At 41.1% G+C, this 23,786-nt stretch overlaps 1 protein-coding gene across 1 annotated transcript in view; it reads left to right on the top strand.

Annotated features, from left to right (window-relative positions):
• The window catches only part of RSPO3 (R-spondin 3), an 85,007-nt gene that overhangs the window by 1,386 nt on the left and 59,835 nt on the right, over positions 1 to 23,786 (top strand). The window lies entirely within an intron of this gene.

Below are 23,786 nucleotides of genomic sequence, written 5' to 3'. Positions count from 1 at the left end.
CACCGCCGTTCGGAGCCGGTGTCCAGGTCCAACCTTGCCTGTCACACGCGCACGCGTTTGCCATCTCGGGCTCTTTCGAGCGGGTCCCCTTTCCAGCGGGCGGACGCGTGCGGCGGGTGGGGTGCCCCCTAAAGAGTCAAGCTCGCCTCCTCGCCGGCTCTCGCCCTGCCTCCTGTGACTTGTGAACGCTTCTTTAGACAGTGTCCTAGCTGGGATGGGACGGGCGCCCCGGGGCACCCTGGGCCCAGGTCGGTCTGTGTGACAGGGGTGGAGGAGGGGACAGACCTGACAATGTCGCCTCTCCCTGCTCCTGGGTACCCCGGCGCGCCTCCATCTAACTGCTGCGCCTGGGGTGGCAGCCCCTTGGAGAGCAGCAGAGGGGGTGGGGGTCTTACCCTAGCTGCTGGGGAGAGGGAGGGAGACCCCGCCCGCAGCCCTTGGGGGCGCAGAGGGATGCTTTGGCCTGGGCCGCTCAGACCTCCCGGGCGTGGGAGGCAAAGACGTCGGGCGGCTCTCGGTCCCGCGTGGAGAGCCCCCTCGCTCCTCCCGGGGACAGGCGCGGGCCCACGCACAGGACATAGCGCAGGCTTGTGTGGGACGGGGATTTGGTCATCGCTTCCCTGCCGCTGCTCGCCTCTGCCCTCGCCCCTGGACGGGAGGGTCCCCTGAAAGCTGCCTTTGTGCCGCAGGCCTCCAGCAGACAAGGTCCGATTCACCTGAAAACGGCCTTTGAGAAACGTGGCCGGGCCAGCGCTCCAGGGGCTCCGGCCGGCCGGCCTCGCTGCCTCTGGGATCGCGTGGCAGGGGGCAGGAGGACCTCAGCTAAACATGTCAGGACATCCGATTTATTATTCTTGGCTCCTGGATGGTTTATATTCGTCCTAACTCCTCCAGCCATCCTTTCACTCAAGCACTGCGCTCACGCCTGCCTTCACCCCCCCACCCCGCCCCCTCCACGCTCCCTCCTCGCCTCCTCTTCTTGTGGAGTCTGGCTGGGGGTCTGAGCCACAGATCCCTGGGAAGAAGGATGCCCATCCATACCGAGCACAAACACGGCCTCCTATGCGCTATCCCTCTTGCAGCCTGCGCCCACCCCACTGAGGACCCACAGGGCCAGGAGCCGCACCCTCGCTGGGTGGGGACAGGGACCTGAATGTCAGGTTGTCAAGTGTCTCCGATTGCAGTTGTTGGGAGAAAGAAGAGACGGGGAAGGAAGTTGGCCGCGCATTCGCTCCCACCTCCCTCAGCGAGGACTGCCGCTCGGGCAGCTGCCCAGGGAGGCTCCTCCAAGGCTGCGGGGAGCTGCTGGATAGCGCCCCTCTGGGAGGGGGCCCTGGAGGAATCGCGGGTTCAAAAAGGCAAACTGCTTCTCCGCCGTGATCATCTCCAGGCCAAGTCAAAGGCGCCCTCTGGTTGCGTCGCGGGGCTGAGAGAGGGAGTGGGTGGAACTGGGATGAAATTCCGGTTATTCTGTGGGAGTGGGGCCCGGGGAGAGCGAGCGCCGGTTAGCAGGGGCTATCCCGCTCCCTCTCACTGCAGTCGGCTTTGGCGGCTGGGTTTGCTGGTGCAATCCTGGGAGAGGGGCGACCCCTTGCGTCCTCCGAGGAGACACGCCAGGCTCTCTTGGCAGGTGCAGTAGGGTATTTTTGTTTTTTTGTTTTGTTTTGTTTTGTTTTGTTGTTGTTTTTTGGAGAATGGGGAAGGGGTGGAGGGGAAGGAGAGATCTGTATTAAATGTCCAGAAACTCAAGGCCAAACTGCATGTGCACATATTCACTTCTTTAAAAAAATCTCTGAAAGAAACGCACTGAGACTTCTTCTCAAGGCCAGGGAAGGTTTTCTTTAATGAAAAATAAGGTCATAGTCAAAGGGATTTTAGAAAGCGATCTCCAGTTTTTCAAAGAGACAACTTCAGTGAATATTTGAGTGTCCCTTCCAGCCTGTAGTTGAATCGCTTCACTTTCTTAAACTTTTAACTTAAGATATGAGAGATAGAAAATGGAACTAAGAACTTACGGTCTTTTGAATATTTTAGTAGAGTGTCTTGCACGAAAAAATATTCATTTGTAGGGTTGGATGTCAAGTTTAAGGAACCATGGTTAATCCTCAGATATAGCAAATGAAGACCTGTTAGGGATTTGCTTCCCTAAAACAACTGCTAGACCATTTTCTCTGTGTTGTTGCAAATTAATGCTATTCTTTCCTCTTATAAAAGAAACATTTCACACAGAACTTTCATACTTTTAAAAATATATATTGAAGTATGGGTTGATAAATACACAATAACCTTCTTACCTATTTGGACTCATATCCAGTTCCCAGAGATGACTAAATTGAATTTATTCACGGTAAAAATGAAATGCAATTGTTACTTAAAAATTCCCAGGTAGCAATGTCTTCAGAGGTAAGCATTAGGATGCTAAATCCAGAACCTGAAACTCAACTTTTAATTTCTCTCCAACTTAGCCTTTGCAACTTAGTACAGTCAGCGTCTGAATTCCTGGTTATCTTCTAGTAAAATGAATAGTCAAATTTGCCACGACAATAACCACAATAGCTTACTATTGCTCCACATTTTCACCTGAATTATTCATTTGAGCTTCTAAATAGCCACTTGACCTAAAGAGACAGGCATTCCTATTCTCATTTTATAGAGAATGGACCCAAGAAACAGAGGCTAAGTAACCTATACAAAATTATACAGTTAGTCAGTGAAACTTGTCTCCTGCTATTTATATGATATGCTGATTCATGTGTGAGAGAACATGTCAGGCATGTTATGTAATCTCATGGTCTCTAGACCGCCATTTATCCAATGTGTTTGGAGAATATGCTCTTCTGCTTGACTGGAAATTTTTGAAATGATATTTGTATGTATTATACATTAATGACCAATGTCAAAGAATTAACTAACGGATAATAATAGTGAAGCTTGTTAAATATAACATAATATTATTTAGTTATTCAGAAGTAGTTGTAAGATCATATTATGCCAGAAGACTATTGTTAGAAACATCAGTTGCCATTGTTGTATTCTTTTTTTTATGCCATGTACTAATTGAATTTTAATTTTTTAGATTTCAGATAAATGCAAGACTTGAAAAGCCATTGTATGCGTAATAATTGCAAAGTATCCATTGCACATCTATAAAACTTATGAATCTTTCATGAAGGTGTTTTAAGTAAAGGAGAAATAATACAAAGGGAATATTTTTAATGGTCATAAAGTAAAAACTGGTTCACTGGAATATATTGCTCATGACATTTTTTCAAATGTTGAGCTATTCTTTGATTTCCAATGCACCCTTGGTGATTACACTCTACTCTTAGAAAATAACAAGTTAACAATAAGATGGGAAAATATTTTGTTTTGAATTTTGTAATATTGCTTTTAAATGAAAGTATGGTTTGGATATTGGCTACAATACATTTTCTCACCTGTCTACTCTTGTTAACAGTCTACCTTGTTGTTAAGAGGAATTTAATAGATGGAGACATGAGTAACATTTGCTGGAGAAGGTGTATTCTACAACATATCATGTGATACCTGTGTGAATCACAAATTCAAACTCTTAGTAATGACATCTGAATATATGCAAAAGACTTATTTTTGTGAATTCTAATTTAATCATCATTAGATTATCAGAATTATTTCTTAAACTATCCTTTTGTTATATTATTTTAATTATTTAATAGTTTAACAGAAGGATTTTACCAAGAATATTAAGGGTGATAATTTTTAAACATTGTCTTTTTAGTCCCAAGTTATTCTATGTAAAGTAATTGAGAATATAAGAATGAGTGTGAAATGGATTTAATGTCATCATGTCTATATTACTTTAAGCATGAAATATGAACAGTATTTCAATTTGTAAGTAGGTAAATTTTGCTAACTCATTTCCAGTAAATATTTCCCTGGCATTTAATATTCTACAAATTAGGTCCCCAGAAAGCTATGAATGGAAATTGTAACATGTAGTTAAAAGTTGATTTTCAAGTTATTATGGAGAGAACCTTGCCACACTACTACAAAACAAGTTTATTAGTCATCTGATCACTTTAGCTATGTTTTAAAATATATTTTTATTGATTTCAGAGAGGAGGGGAAAGGACGAGAGAGATGGAAACATCAATGATGAGAGCAAATCATTAATCTGCTTCCTCTTGCATGCCCCGAAACTAGGCATATGCCCTGACCAGGAATTGAATCTTGACCTCCTGGTTCAGAGGTTGACGCTCAACCATTGAGCAATGCCGGCTGGGCTCATTTTAGACTATTAATCTGAGCAGATATTTTTTGAATTGCTACTAAAAGTCTAAAATATAAATGGTTAAATCTTTTTTAATGTAATAGTGCTCTAATTCTATGTAATGTTGATAGAATACTATGTGAAGTTGCCAGACCCCATGTAAAGTTAAAATCATTTATCCTTCTGCAGTTATTAGAATGAACTATCAAAAATAAAACTATACTACTTATAATTATTTACTCAGTCATGTTTTCCCTCTTTATCTCTATTCAAATGCTTAATTTTAGACGTTGTGCTAACCTTTCTTCCCACTTCCCTACTATTCACCCCCACCCCAAAATCCTTTTCCAAGTAGTGAATTCTTGAAATGCCATCAGAGAGGGTATTATGTTTCATGAAATGTAAGAATCAACTTGGGTTACCGTTAGAAAAACATCATTCAGTTTGAGAGCATGGTAAGGATCATGCAAGACAGTGTGTTGAAATTATATGTTTTACTTGGTTAGGACTATTTCTTCTCTGAACAGTGCCTTGTACACTGACATTCTTTTGAGAATGACCATTTAAAAAAGTGTCAAATCATAAATTACATCGTTTTATTTATTTTATTTTTTTGCCTTGCTTTTGATTTTAAGAAATAATGTAAAATTGTAAAAATTTTTCTTAAGGTTGAAAATTATCAGCTTATCTTAAAATTTACCATCTTATGAACAGCCTAGTAAATTTGAAACACTTTGCAATTCTACCTTAACAAAATTATATAGAATCTATAACAATAAAAGCATAATATGCTACTTAGGCTGGACAGCTGAACAACCTTCCAGACGTCATTCTGGATGTCCTTCAAGACAAAGCTGCGTGGGGAACAGGGGGGAGGGGCTGAGGCAGAGGTGGTTAGGGGCGATCAGGCAGGCAGGTGAGCAGTTAAGGGTGATCAGGCAGGCAGGTGAGTGGTCAAGGGCAATCAGGCAGGCAGGCGAGTGGTTAGGAGCAATCAGGCAGGCAGGCAGAGTGGTTAAGGGAGATCAGGTAGGCAGATGGAAAGGTTAGGGGAGAACAGGCGGACAAGTGATTAGGGGTGATCAGACAGGCAGGCAGAGAGCTTAGGGGCAATTAGGCAGGCAGGCAAGTGGTTAGGAGCAATCAGGCAGGCAGGCAGAGTGGTTAGGGGCAATCAAGCAGTCAGGCAGAGTGGTTAGGGGCAATCAGGCAGGCAGGTGAGTGATTAGGGGTGATTTGACAGGCAGGCAGAGGGGTTAGGGGAGATCAGGCAGGCAGGCAAGTGGTTAGGGGTGATAAGGCAGGAAGGCAAAGTGGTTAGGGGCAATGAAGCAGTGGTTAGGAGCCAGTGGTCCCAGATTGCGAGGGTGGAGGCTAGGCTGAGGGACCCCTCCATCAACCCTCCCCTGCACAAATTTCATGCACCAGGCCTTTAGTATAAAATATATATCTGTAGAAGATACTTCCCATTTTTTCTATTTATTTAATTCTACCCATCAAACCTTCCCATTAAGGAATACTGCTAGCATTCTGATTAAAGTACTCATCCAGCAATACTGGGGCGGAAATGGATGTTCCACTCTCAGGAATTGTGGCAGGACCGAAAATGCTTACTGTTGCAGTTCCATTGAGTGCTAAGTAATCTCCTTTTATGCTCCAAATGTGTTTAAACAACATGAAACTTTTAAGCAAATTACCTGAATTCTTTTTTACATGTGAAACATTTGAATCATTTCAAAACTTTATTTTAAAAAACATAGTTAAGGTGCCTCTTCTCTGATGAGAGCATTTCTGCCTTATTTGTAATCTTGACAAAAAACCAAGTTACCATCTGCTATCACTAACATTCTTCTGGAATTTTCTCAAAGAAAACTGGTACTAAAGGCTATGATCACCCAATTAAATATATCTTTTAGAGCTTTTAACAGCCTTTATACCTCATGCAAGAATCTAATCAAGTATTCAAAACTTTACCTTATTAAGGTTCCATCTGACCTTTAAGAATTTGATAAATAGCAAGCATCACAAGTTCACAATAGAGACTAAGACCTAAGAAACCACTGAGGAGAGTCCCCAGTGTATGTTAGGAAAACTAGACTGAGAAGTAGAAGACCAGATTCTAGATCCAGCACAGCTCCTAGCATCTGGATGACCTAGTCAAGGTTACCACACTAAGTTGCAGTTCCTCGTCTGTGAAATGAGATGGCTGGTTAAAATTTTATATCTGGCCTGGCTGGCATGGCTCAGTGGTTGAGCATTGACTTATGAACCAGGAGGTCAGGAAGTCAAGTTTAATTCCAAATCAGGGCACATGCCTCAATTGCAGGCTAGATCCCCAGTGTGGGGCGTGCAGGAGGCAGCCAATCAGTGACTCTTTCTCACCATTGATGTTTCTGTCTCTCTCTCCCTCTCCCTTCCTCTCTGAAATCAATACAAATTATATTTTTTAAAATGTAGATCTAAGTGATTCCTATAGTCTCTTCAACTTTTTGTCTTTGGGTAAGAGAAGCATAAGTCAAGACTAGGGAGCTAAACAGTCCTTCTAAACTTAGCTGTCTTATTCAACTAAGTTTAGTAGATAAAGATTAAGAATGAAAGCAAATAGAAATATTCATTTATTATAAGTATATTAATCATATAAACATTAGTTAATAAGTAATTGATTAAAGAACATAATTAATTATGATATTTCCCATCCTTCACAATTTCTAGTGCCTGAAGACATTAGCTGTAGCACCAATCAGTGTGCTCCTTCTTCAGCAGGTCCATCTTGTCCTTTGGCTCACAGTCATAGGGATCTGGTTTGGAACATAACTGAAGAGAAGCTTTAGAAGTTTCCTATCATGGCAGACTTTAAGAAGTGGCCTGCGCTGGGATAAAAGTGGCAATTATAATAAATGGCCCAGGTTAAGGCACTGTGCTACGACAGTTACTGATAGAGCAAGACAGCATATACAGCACATAATTTATATTATGACCAAATCCATAGGTCTTGGAAACAAATTGGGTATGAAGGGAAAAGAGGAAGTGGACCATCTTTGGCACTAAACTTTGGAGTATAAAGATTCAGTTCTGTATGAATGGAAAAACGATCGATGGGAAGGTAGGAAAAGCATATTTTGCAAGAAACCTATTTTTCTTTTGACTTACCTTTCTTGAGGGCCAGTTGAATTTTAGTAACTCCAAATTAAAGTTTCAGAGAGTGTCAGGGGCTGAAGATAAATATTTTGGAGTCGCTCACATCAAGGGTATAATTGAATGCTTGAGACAAAATCAAATGATGCCTCGTTTATGAAAAGCGTTTGCAGTGCTGACATTGAGACTCAGCTTTATTGGTAGCTTCAAAATACGATTTGTTACATTAGTATGTTTGTTTTTTAAAGAGCCCAATATATTATTCTCACCTATGGTTTCTTGCTTTCACCTATGGGACTCTCTGTGTTATATGAGCATGGTCCCTGATATTGTGAGCTGCAATTTGAAACTTGCCAAATCTTTGAACTGAAGATCATACATGGCAGCCTCATCGAATGTGAGACTATATGGCTTTGATACAGATCACATGAAACTTGAAAAATTTTATGGTAAAGAAAGATGTGGGGTTTTTTTTTTAAGATGTAAACATGGCTTTTAAAGAATATTCCATTTAGATCTAGCATCTACTCAAAACCAGTGGAATTCTATGTTCAAGTACATTTCTCTACAAAGTGCGCTTTCTTAAAATAAGAGAATCTCAGGATGGGATGAAACTGGAAAGAATCCAGTCCATACACACAGCGTGTGGATTACCACTGCAACATCCCCACCGAGTCATTGTCCAGCCCTAGTAACCACTCCACGCCACACCCTCTCTTTCTTCCCCTATTCACTTTGAACCTTCTGTATCAGAAGCAGGTTATTTTTCCTAGTGTGCCTATTCTCACAGTTCTCTTCTCAGACCTTGGTGTGAGCATGGGATTGGATTCAGTTACCTTAAAACCTATTTCTCAGATGAATACACCATAATGCAATGCACCATATTCACTCCCAAAAATTGTCCTCAGAAAACTAGCTGGTAAGCATATTTATAATTATACCCCGATACAAAGCACATTCCTGAGAGTAAGTGGTAAAGCAGCCCCCATTTTATAACCACATAATACAAACCACCACCACACAATATAAAATAACAGAATTTGTGAGCTGCTTGTTTTAGAACACTGTTTTCTTAACATATGCTTGATAAGCTGGTAAGAAAAAGAACAGCTAGTTTCGTATTATTATGTGTCTCCACTCATGCAAAAGGACCTCACAGATATGAGCACAGTCATCTCCACAAAGGCTTTCATGTAAGGAGAGGCAGTATCAGTCACATTTTCTGAGAAGAAAAAAGCAAAATGTTGTGCCAAAGTGTGTGTAAATGCTTCCTAGTTCTCAGAGCTACTGTTACAGAGGCCCGGCGCAAGAAATTTATGCATGGGGATAGGGGTGGGGGGGAATCACCTCAGCCCAGCTTGCATCCTCTCCAATCTGGGATTGGGCCTAAACCTGCAGTTAGACATCCCTCTCACAATCCTGGACCGCTAGGTCTTAATCGCTCACCTGCCTGCCTGCCCGCCCCTAACTGGCCTCCACTGCTGGCCTGATCACTCCTAACTGCTCCACCCCTACCAGTCTGGTCACTCCTCACTAACCCCTCTGCTGGCCTGGTTGCCCCAGGCAGCCTGCTTGTTCAGCTGTTTGGTCATCCCTCACTAACCCCCCTACCCCGGCTGGACTGGTTGTAGGCAGCCATCTTGTGAAGATGTGATGGTCAATTTGCACATGACCTCTTTACTATATAGGATACATTTATCTGCATATAATACAATTATATTTACTTTTTGAAGTGAGTGCTGTGGTAATAGCTATTAATTAAATAGCTGCTGTGTTCTAACTATCTGTGAGTGCCAGACCCATAACTTCACGTTTTTTGCAAATATTATCTCATTTAGTCCTCACACTCACCCTGTAAGGAAGGTGCCAGTAGTCCCATGTTAGTTGCTCCAGATCAGTCAATGAAGATGCAGTGGACCTGGGATTCCAGCCCAGCTGACTCTAAAGCCCATGTTCTCTCCAGATTTCTTCTCATCACCTCAACTCTTGGGATTGGTAGGGAAGCATTTTCTCAAACCTCACCTTTTTCTTTCCCTTACTCACCCTTTGCTCATTATTTCTTCCTCCTCATTTAACAAGCCGAAAATTTTTTCAAACATTTACTATAGAGTTTGCTTCTGGTATCCTGGTATTCTCTCTCCCATAGCTCTTTCTTTTCTTTACCCTTTCCTCTCTTTCTTGAAACCTGCGCTATTAATGATTTTAAACTTAAAAAGTTGCTGTGTTTTTTTTTCCATTAGGACAATAGGCTAGCACAGTTTATATGAAATGCTCTAAGATTATTCTTCCCATCTATGGTGTGGCTGTCCAAGATAAGATTAACTTAGGCATGAGGATGTGGGTACAGTCTATAATTTTGCAGTTAAATATCAAAATCTGTCTATGTAATTTACAACCACAATAGATATTTCACTGGCTAGTTTTTGTTATCCAGAAAAGTTATCTTTATGGTGCTTCATAAAATCTGTTATTTATATTACGTTTACCATGAGCATTAACAGTAACCTCCACTCTGAATTTTTGTTTTATAGGCCTTTGTACAGTAATTTTCAATCCTGATTTCAAATGAAAATCACCTGGGAATCTTTAAAAAAAAAAAAAAAAAAAAAAAAAAAGGCAAATCAATCCCAGACTATACCCTCAACCAAATGGAGCAAGCTCTGGGGCTGGGGCCTGGACATATATATTTTCAAAAATAGTCCTGTTGGATCCTTAATTTGAGAATAGCTATCACTGCTGAGCAACTGTTGAAAACAGTGCCCGTTCATGAGGGTTCGGTAGATGAAAAAGCCTGTGTGTAGTGTGATAAGAAATGAGATATATGCCATTTGATCAGGTAATAGTTAAAAATATAAAGCAGTTAGATAGTCCCATGTTGTTTACCAATAGAGTAATGTTAAATTTGTGACACCGACTAGTGCAGACAAGACCAGCTGATAGAGAATTGTCTCAGCCAAAGAGTCTAAGAAAAGAGAGGTAAGGCACACCAAAGGGCACGATAGTGAGTGGAACATATATGGACTCATTGAGTAAGAATCAGCTGCTGGGGGAGGTGCAATCGGGGCTGAGTGTGCTTGCTGCTGAACTCTATGTACCATGGCTGAGTGAGGCAGTAAGTAGGATAAAATATGGGGTATCAGCCACACCAAAAAGTGTTCTCAAAGCTACTTAATAAGCAAATGTTGTTATGTCTTACCTGCTGGCTGGAATTGTACCCTAGAGTCCTCTTTGTTTTTAGGAAAATGTAATGGTTAGGAAAATGCCTAATCTAGAATAATAAAAGCATAATATGCTAATTAATCCAAATGGCCGAACAGCCGAGCAACTGTCCAGATGACCTTCCGGATGAAGCCGGGGCTGCAAGGGCCTAGTCCCTTGCACGAATTTTGTGCATTTGGGCCTCTAATAATAAATAAACATCCCTTTTTTTTTTTTTTTAATAGTTTCTACAATCCCTGACCAACTTTAGATTGACTACTGGTGATTGTAAAACTACTATAAATAACATAGTTTTAACTCTATCTTTATGGGTTAAGTTTTGTAGTAGGTTGTTTATTAACGAACTTACTGATTTTTTTTTTCTCTCCTAATGTGCTCTTCATTGGGTGGTTATCTTCATTAAATCTTGTTTATTATTTTTTCCTAGTCCAGGGAGGATTTTCAAACCTTGTCACAAACCAGAGAAAGCTCCATGGATAGTGAGGTGGAAGTCTAGGCTTCCTGTCAAACTTAATTTTGCTAGTTATGGGGGCTTGTTGGGAGAATTTGGGTTCTAGTGAGTCACTAGGCCAAATCCCAATAACCACACTTGCCAAAAGTAATTAGATTGAAGAAAGCCAGGCTCCTTGGGAGGAGGGTCATCACAGCACACTTGAGCCATTGCTACGTGGTCAGACCTAGTTACTTGTCCCTGGGGATTGGGAACAATCATGAGTTATAAAGAGCAGAAAATCCACCAGAAAACAATGCTTTCCACCAATATTTCCCCCCTCTCAATAGGTTATTCACCCTAAGCACGCAAAAGATGGAAATACGCCACTGGTATCTGTACACAGTTCATGTCACCATCACCATATAAACCACCTTGTTTGCCTGCATGAATACAAACATACACGTACAGAAGTCCTGCTGTCCTCATTCCAAGTTCTCCCCCTCCCTTCCTGAGTAGATAAAGAGAACCTAAGGAATTTAGTTGTCTTTGTAAAAGAGGTGTCTGATTAGGATGGAAAGGGAAGGGAAGGGACTCTTATAAACATCCTAAGGTCAATGTACGTATAGTACTACCGTATTAACCCTTGGAAATAAGAAAATAGTAGTATAATACACCAGGACTGGAGTTCTAAAACCTCTAGAGGTAGGAAAAAACCAACAACAAACTTATGATTTCTTGTACTGAAAAGAATACCATGCTGAAACATGGTACCATAAGTATCTAAGTAGGAATGAGCAATAACTAAGCAATGCTTTAATTTTAAACCTTTTTACAGGCAAATATTAAGTTAGCATAAATACATTAAATAACCTAAGTCCATGGTCGGCAAACTGCGGCTCTCAAGCCACATGTGGCTCTTTGGCCCCTTGAGTGTGACTATTCCACAAAATACCACAGCCTGGGCGAGTCTATTTTGAAGAAGTGGCATTAGAAGAAGTTTAAATTTAAAAAATTCGGCTCTCAAAAGGAATTTCAATCATTGTACTTTTGATATTTCGCTCTGTTGACTAATGAGTTTGCCGACCACTGACCTAAGTGAAAGATTGCCATTGCCTCAGATACCCAAAATAGAGACTGTCACCTCATGTGATGGCTTTTCAATGGAGCAAAGACACAGATCTCCCACCGATCATATTGTTAATGTGGTAAGTTTCACATTCCTTCATGACTCAGGATGACTTCAGCATATTTCAGTACTCCTATGACCTTAGCCCAGCGATTTTTCAACCAGTGTGCTGCAAGAAACATACTGGTGTGCCACAAGAATTTTTAAAACCTGCAATACCTGACTATTTATTTAGTCAGGGGCATTGACCTCTTTTCCTTTACATTGTCAAATTTAAAAAATTACAGCAGCCAACACAACAGTAGCCATCTGATGTAAGTGAATAAAAATAACACCTACTTTTTTTTTATTACACTGACAAATATATATATTTGGTGTGCTACAGAATCTCAATAATTAGTTTATGTATGCCATGAGGTGAAAATGTTGAAAACCACTGCCTTAGACTACTGCCTTAGCTCTTTCTAAGCATGTAGATAGGTGATACTGCTTATTTTAAATCCACTGCCAGGCAGGCAGAGATTCACTTTCTGGCCAGCTTTCTCCAGCAACACAATCTCCAGGTATTACTGGCAAATAAACCCTGACCTTGTGCACACCAAAAAATTATAATGACCTGCTGTCAATATATTACCAATCTAATGGAAATGTTTGATTTTCTTTGGTCTTGAATTTGACCATGAGATAATCTAAGAATAGAAGAATCCTAATTTTTGGAAATGTAGCAGATGTTACCTGTGTTTACTTATTTCACTACCTTTTGGTGGCATGTAGCTTCTGCCTTGAAATACAAAAAATATAAGCAAATGCTGCTTGGCCACAACTAAAGGAGCACATAAGTGAGCAGCTGAATATTTGTTTCTTACAGAATTCAGTCTTGCTTTCCATGTTATGACCAGTTTGTTGATCTAAGTCTAAAAGGACCTCACTACTTTTTGGTAACAATAAATTAAGCCCAAAGGTGGTATCATCAGCCCCTCTGCCCTCAATTCACCCACTCATTTCATGCCATCTTCAGAATGGTATCTCAGCCCCCTCCACAAAGACTAACATAATTTAAAGAGATAGTCTCTCTTTCCTATAGCACATTTCCAAGACATCCATCCAACTTCCCAGTTTGTCCAGAGCTTGATGTAGATTCAACCTTTTTAAAATGTATTTTTAAAATATATTTTATTGATTTTTTTTTTTTTTTTTACGGAGAGGAAGGGAAAGAAATAGAGAATTAGAAACACCAATGAGCTGCCTCCTACACACACACCCCACTGGGGATGTGCCCACAACAAAAGTACACAACAAAACTTGACCAGGATCAAACCAGGAACTCTTTAGTCCACAGGCTGATGCTGTATCTACTGAGCCAAACTGGTTAGGGCATAGATCCAATCTTTTTAAAAAAATGTTTTTATCGATTTTTTTTTTTTAGAGAGAGAAGAAGGGAGATGGCTAGAGAGATAGAAACATCGATAGAAGCATCGTTAATCAGCTACCTCCTGCACACCCCTCACAGGAGATGGAGCCAGCAACCTTGGTACTTGCCCTGACCTGGAGTCGAACCGTTGGCCTCTTGGTTCCTGGGTCAATGCTCAGCCACTGAGATCCAGCGGCCTGGCTAGATCCAACTTTTTAATGCAGATCAGTGGATTCCCTTGGAAGCCGGGCAGGCTTGCCGCAGGGCCATGTGGATGCATCCTGGGCCCAAGCACAGTCAATAGCATGTGCCATCCATTCAGCTCTGAGCCCAAGACCCTGATTCATGTGTGTTTTCACATGAATTTGCATGCCCATACCTCCATATTTAATGTCTGGGAGAACAAAGGGGGGTTTCAGGCGCTCCAAACCATTTTAGGTCACTGCTATCATTTTCAGCACCCATGCGGCCATCTCACATTGCAGGAATTCATTGTAAACGATTTGCCCCTGAACTTAATATATTGCCCACACTCTACATGGAGAGTTTACAATCCCAGGAAACTTTATGTAATGCTTTTTAACCAAACTACTTAAATCACTGGCTGTGGGGCAGAAGTGCTATCATTCATCAAATAACACATTTCAAATGAAAATTGCCAAGATTTTCCAGTGCAGGATATTTTCTCCACCCTTCCTAGCCCAAACTCACTTCCTCATCTGCTCCCCAAATTCTAAACCGCTACGCAGACGAATTGAACAGTGGTAATTTTAGAATCTTCCAAAGAAAAAACAAACACACAGATAGCCCAGTTAACTTCTAAAACACTGCTGCCTTTATCTCGGCAGATTTCAGCCCTCTCCTTTCCCACTCCTGCAGGCTGGACTCTCCCCCCCGCAGCTCAGGCAAGGAACAAGTTATTTTTGTACCCTGAGCACCTTGAGGACCATGGCACAGAATGTGTTTGATGCTCGTTCACACTTCAACAGGCTTCTTTCCTCAGAGACAATTTATTTGCTAGGTCTCTGAAGCCTTTAAACATGAGGAAATTGGAGAGTCATTTTTATAAGAGCAATAAACGAAAGTGGCTGTTCAGATACTTTCCTTGAACTGGTCCTCACACTGAAGGACCTTTTTGTCCATGCAAATCCTTGATATCCCAGCAAGCTGCTCCCTAAAATTCTGTTGCTGCTTAATATGATATGACCAGGGACCAGGCATCCCCTTCTCCTTCCCCCCACGTACACACATCAGCCCCCTGCTCCTGGGAGTATGCCAGCAATTTTGTAGAATTCATTCTGACAACTGTTCTGGTATAAATATTTAGAGAAATCCTTCCATTAGAGATTAAACAATGTGTAAGTAACGGTTCATAAATGATAGATCTTACTAATGTTTGCAACAGCAGGCCTTATGCTCTCTGATGCACAGATTCCAATGCTGGACACTGAAGAGAAAACTAAGGGAAAAGGAACCAAGACAAGAATTACATTGAACTTCATGTAATTTGAACTGCGAGATAGCATTTTAAGTTACCACCACAGAGGTGACATGTTTTAATGTGCACAGAATGTAGGGTGGATGAGTTTCTTTAAATTGCAAATAGCAAAAGTTTGCTTCTGGCAGTGTAGTGATTTAAAAAACGGGAAGAAGAGTCTGGCCAGTGTTGCACAGTGGTTGAGTGTCAACCTATGAACCAGGAGGTCACATTAGATTCATGGACAGGACACATGCCTGGGTTGCAGGCCCCAGGAGGGGGCATGCAGGAGGCAGCTGATCAATGATGCACTCATCATTGATGTTTCTATATCTCTCTCCCTCTCTTTTCCTCTCGGAAATCAACAAAAAGCAAACAAAACAAAACAAAGATGAGAAGCAATTACAGATCTTTTTATTACCAGGCCATTTCAATTGCAGTTGTGAGCTATTTCTCCATAGTCCCACCAAATGAGGTAATACATCTGAGATCCTATGTGATGTAAGGTCTGGTTTTTATCTCCTTATTCAAGAACCATTAAAAGACATTATGGCTGCCGAAACTGGTTTGGCTCAGTGGTAGAGCATCAGTCTGCGGACTGAAAGGTTCCAGGTTTGATTCCGGTCAAGGGCATGTACATTGGTTGTGGGCACATTCCCGGTAGGGGGTGTGCAAGAGGCAGCTGGTCGATGTTTCTCTCTCATCGACGTTTCTAGCTCTTTATCTCTCTCCCTTCCTCTCTGTAAAAAATCAATAAAATATATTAAAAAAAAAAAAAAAAGACATTAGGGCTGGGCTCTAATGCTAATACCAAATGTCATTTGTTAAAAAAAAAAGGGTGCTTCCCCAGTGGCAAGGACTAGAAGCCCACCATGTTCCACGTGTGTGTTTTTCAGCGTGCGTGGCATTTTTATGCTGCTTATTATATATGAGGGGATCATACAGCTAATTAACGATTACTGTGGTACTTGACTAGGACAGGTGTGCATCCTTTAATTATCATTGTAACACTAAAGAGGTTCAAGTATCTATAATGGGATTTTACTTTTGCTTCAAATATACAATGACAATCATTCATCGCCGAGTCTCCAGTTGAATCCTGCCTGAATCATGGATTTGTTCATGATTCAGCAAAGAAAATAAAAAGAGATTTAAGGGGAATGAAAGGGAAACTTTATAAATGTCGTCGCAGGAGAATCACACCTTTCTAAATGCCTTTTTAGAATCTAGATTTTCTGGAGTTTGGACTCTAAAGAAATCTCCCTGTAGGGGGCAGGTGGATTGATTTCTAATTAATACTCTGCTATATAATTTAGACAAGTCATTTAGTCTGGGGTTCAGTTGCAGCCACTATAAAATGGAACTAAAGTCTTTTATTTACTTGAAAGAAGAAGACTGATCTTGAAGCCACCCACCAGTAATATCAAAGAGCTTTTCCTTTTCTTTCTTGTAAGATGTTCTAACCTTAGGTAGTGGTCAACAGTTCAAGAAGTTGGAGTTAGGACTTGAATTAAAAAGCATAAGTTTCTCTTTGTTGTTCCATGGAAGTCTTCAGGAAGCTTACAAGTGAATAGTAAGTTCCACTGAAGGGGAAAGTCTTAGGAAAATTTGAAACTAAATGCAGCCCTAATTAAAAGAGCACAAATGCATTCATTCAACAGCTATTTATTGAATATGTAGTATGTGCTGGGATTACAAAATTGAGCAAAACACTCATGAAATCTATCCTTGTAAGGTGTCACAGTGGTTCAGGAAAGAAAATATGGAGCCAGAATTAAATGTTTGGCTCAAGAAAAAGTATACTCTTTAGATACTCTTTGTAAGCTGCATAAAATTTTTTCAAGACTTGTTTAAATAGAATTCAAAAATTAATTGTTTTACAAATGAGCCTAATGCACACCCAGATTATTCTCTGGAAAACAAAGATGCCAGACAGCCTGGGGATGAAGCAGGAAGGTGGAAGGAAGACCAACTGGAAACACTGGAATTTATTGGACCTCCCAGTATTTTCTTGCCTGGAAATTTATGACCAGTGAACCGGAGTCATCAGTTAGCGTGACGTTTGTGACAATCATAGGAAGTACGCTATGCACACTGTAAACGTAGTTGGCATTGTTAGGTAAAGCTTGTAATGGAGTGGCATAGTTTGGCTGAGCTCATTTCCATTTTTAGCACATTGACTAATTTCTATAGCTGAACTTTTACACTAGTTCATTAAGTGGAATTACTTTCCCCAAACAAACATTAAAATGTTTTATGTTTAAAAATAGGGCATTTTTGTCCATCCTGCCCAAGCATTTTTCAAATCTTTTTTTTTCTTCTTTTTTCCCCATCACCATTTGTCCCCCCTAAATCCTCTTCCACCTCCACCCGACCCCCACAATCACCACACTGTTGTCTGTGTGCATGAGTTCTTTCTTTTATGCTAACCCCTTGACCACTACATGGACCATGCACTCTCATCTGCTTAAAGCACCGGTTTGGCAAACACATATCAACAAGTTATTTTAATTTCTTATGGAAGTCTGTTGATGGCCTTTCCTAACATCAATTCATAACTTTCAAGATATCAGTTGCCAGACTTCAGAGTTTTGAAAATAACACAATCCTCTTCTTTTCTATACATTGCTGCTAACTTGTGAAGGGTTTTGAGTAAAGAAAGATCAGCATCAGGTATTTTTATGTGCCAACTCAGGTAACACTTACAACAATCTCATGATACATGGATCACTATTTTATAAATGAAGAAACTGAGGCTCAGAACACCCAAGGAACAGATCAAAATGAGGTAGCCAGACATGGTGCAACTAAGTGTGTATCCAGATCTTCTGCCCTAAAGCACAGCTTTCCCCATTACACTCTGCTTGTCAATAAGGCTCCTAAAGGAGAATGCCGGAGGACGGTTAAACATGGAGAGGTCTCTGTCTGCAGCTCAGAGGGAACTGCTAGTGAGGGTGAGAGAGTAAGCCAGGCCCATTTACAGAAGTGGTTACTTGGGAAGGGCAATGAGAAGCCTTTAAACTGTTTTTAAAGGAGCCTGATTAGGTCATAACTATTGTTTTTTAAAGGTCACTCTATGGTAGCAGCAGTCCTGGTAGGATATGGAAGGTTAGCGCCATTAATTAAGGAGGGAGAGTCCATAGGAAAGGGTGGTTGGAGATGGGGATGAGGAGGCTCCTACATTTCTGGCTTTCATAACTGGGTGGTGCCACATAGTGAGAAGAAAATATTAGGGAAAGAACGTGTGTGGATTAGCTGTACAATGTGTTTTCATAGTAAGATGTTGGGCATAACGCATACAGCATGATCCCCTCATGGTGCAGGGGTCCTCAAACTTTTTAAAGTGGGGGCCAGATCACGGTCCCTCAGAGAGCTGGAGGGCCGGACTATATGAACTACTAATTCCTACTGTAACACCTTGGCTGCGCTCACTGCCCAAAAAACTTGGCGGGCAGGATCAGACTCCCCTGGGGGCTGCATGTGGCCCGCGGGCCGTAGTTTGAAGACCCCTGCTTAGAGGATAAAGGAGAGGCCAGAGAAGTTACTTGATGGAAGTCACCACTTTGCAGTGGAGCGAAGAGTAGAAACAACTCCTGTGGCCATTCTGCAGCACTGGGCACCACAGAACAGACGGATGGTTCAGGACTGGCATTCTAGAGAAGCAACCTGTGGATCTTCTGGCAATCTAACCTCTTATTTAACCAATGCTCATTTCAAAGAGAATTATCTGTCCACTGACAAAGATTTATTTCACAGTCTTTTTATTTCCTTACTCCATGAGATCCAACTCTTAAAAAGTTACTATAACCTATTTTCCAAGAGAATGTGACCATGTTAGAGCACAATAAAATAAAAAAATTAAAAAATTAAAAAAAATTAAAAAATATATATATGTATATATATGTATATATATATATATATATATATATATATATATATATACACACACACACACAATTACACATAGTCTCACCAAATACAAATGATTAGGTTCAAATCTGGCCCTGAGTTGATGAGGTATCATTATGCTCATTATTAAAAATAAAATATCATTACGACTTTATACATTTTATTTTTCAATACCCTTGTAAAATGTGTAGAACAAGTGTTACCCTTCTCGTTTTATAGATAAAGCTCAAAGGCATTAAGTGACAAGTATAGTATCACAAAACTAGTAGGTGGCAGGATTCAGCCTCAAGTTTCTTATAGGGGAATATTGTTTTTTTTGTTTGTTTGTTTGTTTGTTTGTTTTATTTTGTTTTCTTGCCTTTTTTTGCTGCAAAAAAAGCTTTATTGTTTCATTTGGTCCAATGCATGGGAGAGGGCTTCAGGGTGGCTAAAAGAATGGCTAGTAGTTCTGGGGAGAGGCTCAGGCCAAAGCCAGACCCCAGGGGGATGCAGAGGGGCCCCTCAAAGGCCTCTGGGCTCCACAGGCTCCTAGTCCTGCTTGAGGGTGAGCCTTTTGAAGAGATCCTCTCCCAGCCCAGCCTGGGGGCCACAGCCTGTGGAGGTGAGTCAGGTATCACCCATCTTCTTGATGAGTTTCACCTCCTCACCCCGGAAGTGGTTCTGCAGGAAGTCCCAGAGCTGAGGGCCTGCACAGGTGGTATCAGGGCTGCAGCTCCACCAGGGCCTGGTTCAGGGTCCTCTCCAAGGCCAGGGTGGCTCCCATGGTGCCCTGAGTTTTGCCCACTCCTCTTGGGGAGGCTTCAGCTTGTGCTGGAGGAGAATGCAGCCTCCGCGCTGGTTTTGCATCTTTAAGATGCTCAGAGCCCTGGGCTTCTTCTCAGCCAACTGCCAACCACCAACCTGGGGAAGAAGCAGCCCACGCCCTCGAGAGCCACATCGTTGGTGGAAATAGAAGCCAGAGAGAGGTAGGTGTGGGAGGCTCGCAAATGCAGGTTGGCAGGCAGTTGACCCCAGCCTCCACCTCAGTGGAATAATTCTGATGCATTTGGGGTTCATGGTTGTTCAGCAATAAGGAGTTGAGGTAGAAAAGAAACCCGTTGTGTTGGCTGTTGCGCCAGAGGTAGTGACTGATAAGACACAGAAGAGAGGCTGGAAGAAGGGGTGTCCCTGGATCTGTTCCATCCAAACACGAGACAGATCTGAATATTTGTTTTTTGTGTTTTGGGTTGTTTTTTTTTTGTGTGTGTGTATGTGTTGTTGTTTTTTACCATAGCCTTTCCTGCATTGCCACTATCCCATTTATCTTCTATGAAGTTCCTACGATTGGTTTAGTTTCTTTGTGTTTGCTGTTAAAGAAATGCAAAGTAGGGGAAATCTTTGTTCAGGCGATGTTATTCTTATTGGCGGACTAGGTGATTGGTGGATCTTTAAGGTCCTTTACCATTTGAATATCTATGTGTGAGCCCACCACAGGGGGAAGGAGAGGATAGGGTGCCAGATAAGCTATTTTAGAGAATGAACAAAAATGTTTTCAAATCTAAGAATAAAATGTTAAGTTCTTGGCTCCCCTAAGAGAACTAATAAACTAACAATAATTTATAAAAAGAGACTCCTAGTGATATAGTATTTTGTGGAATGATTAAGAAAAATGCTTTCTCATTTTGTTATGTCATTGTCTGTCATCATCATTTTTGAATGAAGATCCTCAAATAAGCTCCCTAATTAAAATGGACTGGTAAGCTCTTTGGTGAGGCAGAGTGTCCAAGGCAATATGCTGTGAGGATTATGATGGAAAATAAGCCCTGTTGGATCTTTTTGTAACAAAAGGCTTTGGCTCTGTAGCCTCCATGGAGAATGATCATTTATAATGGGTTGCAGGAAAATTTGTTTTATCCTGTGGGGAAGACGGAAAATGAGAGGAATTACTGTCAGGTGTCTCTACTCCTAGTCTGGGCAATTTTCATGACTTAGCTTTTCAGGTCCTACCTCCAAAATGGCCACTTCGCCAGAACTCAACACTGGGGGATGAGCCCAGCCACGGGAAAACATGAGGAAATGTTGCTGCTTTAAGGAATGAAGCTTTGCTCCTCCATTCTAGGTCTCTTTGGCTTTGGCAAAACCCTGAGATTCCATATCTTAATTCGTGCATGCTCAGGTGGGATGGTTGAAATCGTCTCTCCCCTCCACTCTCCATCCCCCAACTTTGTTTTCTGAACTCCTGAAACACATGAACAACTTTTTCTAAAACTTCATCACCTTTCAAAGCAGTGATGTTTCCTTGTTATCTCCACAGTAAACTTCTTAAGCTGCTTCATATGATTTTTTTTAAAATATATTTCATTGATTTTTTACAGAGAGGAAGGGAGAGAGATAGAGAGCTAGAAACGTCGATGAGAGAGAAACATCGACCAGCTGCCTCTTGCACACCCCCTACCGGGGATGTGCCTGCAACCAACGTACATGCCCCTGACCGGAATCGAACCTGGGACCTTTCGGTCCGCAGACGACACTACCACTGAGCCAAACCGGTTTCTGCCTGTTTCATATGTTTTATCTTTATCTTTTCTCCCCTCTGTTTCTCTCCATCAATTTCACATTTCAGTCAAACAAACAAAACAACAACCCTGAAGAGTGCCACTAATGCTAGCTGGTCCTAGTCAAGGCACCCAAATTTTATAAACCTCATTTTTGCTTTGAGGGTTTTTGATATGTGTGTTTTTTTATATAAAACGAAGGGGAGTTATTTGTTCTTTATGATTTATTATGAACTGTTCATGTGCCTAGTCCTGAGGTATACATTTTTATACAAAGTGGAAATAAGAGAAGTCCAAATCCCCAGGATCTCAAAATAATAATTTTATCTGCTTTCCTCCCTCTCTCAATTTTTACCTGCTTTTCTCTCTTTCTTTAGATATCAACTATCCTTCTATTGGATATCCAAATCTCCTTTTCTCAGTTACATTATTTTGTGCCTGGCTTTCTAAGTTAGAAACCACCACATCATCATTTACTGCTCCTTTGTTTTTCCACTTAAAATTGATTTTCAAATCCTGTTTATTCTCCTTTTTGAAAAGCTTTAAAATCCATGCCTTCTTTTTACATCCCAGCAATGCTCTCATTCAGCTAACAACAATGTCCGGTATAGAGCATCACATCCCAGCGTCTCTCTTGATGTTTAGTCTCTCCTTCATTGATCCTTCTCTCCACCATCAGATCTTAAAACCAAATTAGATCATGTCACTAATTTATAATTGAACAGTTCCTCCAAATTGCATTGAAGGTTAAATTCAAACCCCCAACCAGTTTCTCCTTATTTTTCAAAATTTACTTCAAACTTCAGGTCTTCCAAGTACCTGGGCCCAGGGAGTTAGGGGTGTCCTTTCTGCCCAAGTCTTGTATGTACTATTTACCAGACTGGCTTTCCTTTGTCTGTAGTATCTCGCCATACTTAAACGCCTCAGTCTTCTCCACCTTTCTTAAAGCACCAAGTGCCATTTGACAAACTGTCTTCAGGAAAAGAGAGAAAACGTATTGGTGTCTCTATGATAGTAGAACTTCCTGAAAGACAGATTTAAGTTCAATATGGGAAGATATTTCAAAATGTTCAATAGAAGGAGGTGCTGTAAAATAATTATACTGGCTATCCCAAAATGTCATCAGATTTGTTTTACCGGACATTATGAAATAGGTTGTTCTGGGGCATATGTTTGAACTAAATCCCTCTAAAGTTCCAAAGGCTTATGACTATCAGCTGCAAGCTAATTAACTACATGGACCTCAGTGTTCTCATCTGAAATTTAAGAGAGAAGGAAGAGCTCTAAGATCCTTTTAAACTCCACAGTCATATTCACCATTCTCCTAAATCATCTTTATGCTTTTACATAATTGCTCTTGGCCATAACATTCTCTCTCTTTCCCCCCCTCCATTTGTCTAAGTTATTCTTTAATGTCAAATCTCATAACTGTTCCTAAATGCCCTCTATGGTCTTCAGATACTTCAACCATCAGTAACTGCCCCTGCCTGTTAATTTTTGTTGTACTAAATGTGGCCATTGGGATATAAAAAGATGTATTGTAGGCTTCTTGGTCAGAGACCATATTTTGTCTTTCAGTCTCTAGAAGAGTATTTCCAGTAATCACTGAGTAAATACTTATTTGTGAATATGGCAGTGATGTGGTATTCACAATGTGGTACTTGTACCACCTGCCTCACATTCACTTGGGATTACTTCTTATAAATGCAAGCTGACATTATTAAAATTACTCCAGGTCATTTTTACACACAGTAAAGTTTTAGAATCACTGGCATAGACCTTCGGGTGCTATATGCCATTCTGATATTATTTCTTATAGCTTGCCTTACCACTTCCAGTCTTCAGTGTAGAGTCCTAGAGGACTTCTTGTGTAAGACCACCATGGATATCTGTTAAAATCTGCGTCTGTGGTCCTTAAAATGTGGCCCCTCTTCCCTATGACTATTAGCGTATCCCTGATTCCCTGAAGTTTCCCAGATCACCTGTGTCAGAAGAAGCACCAGCATCTGTCCTCTCTCCAGCCTCCTTGCTTGGAGGTTTCTGACAAGAGTTGTTATTGACTAAAGCTTCCAGCTATCTCTAATGAGTAGAAATGGCTTAAAGTACTCCTTGGGTAAAACAAAGTCTCTTATGCCTAGTGATTATGTTAAGTACCTGCAAGAAGTCTAGGTGCTTACATATGATCTCATTTAATTTCCCTTCCCATCCCAGTATCTACCAAGTAGATAATCCCCATATTAGAGATGAGGAGGCCTAGGCTCAGGGAGGTAAGCAACTTTTGTCTAAGTAAATA

Source organism: Pipistrellus hanaki (assembly GCF_964339955.1).
Source record: "Pipistrellus hanaki genome assembly, chromosome: 7".
Lineage (NCBI taxonomy): Eukaryota > Metazoa > Chordata > Mammalia > Chiroptera > Vespertilionidae > Pipistrellus > Pipistrellus hanaki.
This window is presented reverse-complemented; position numbering and strand designations above follow the sequence as displayed.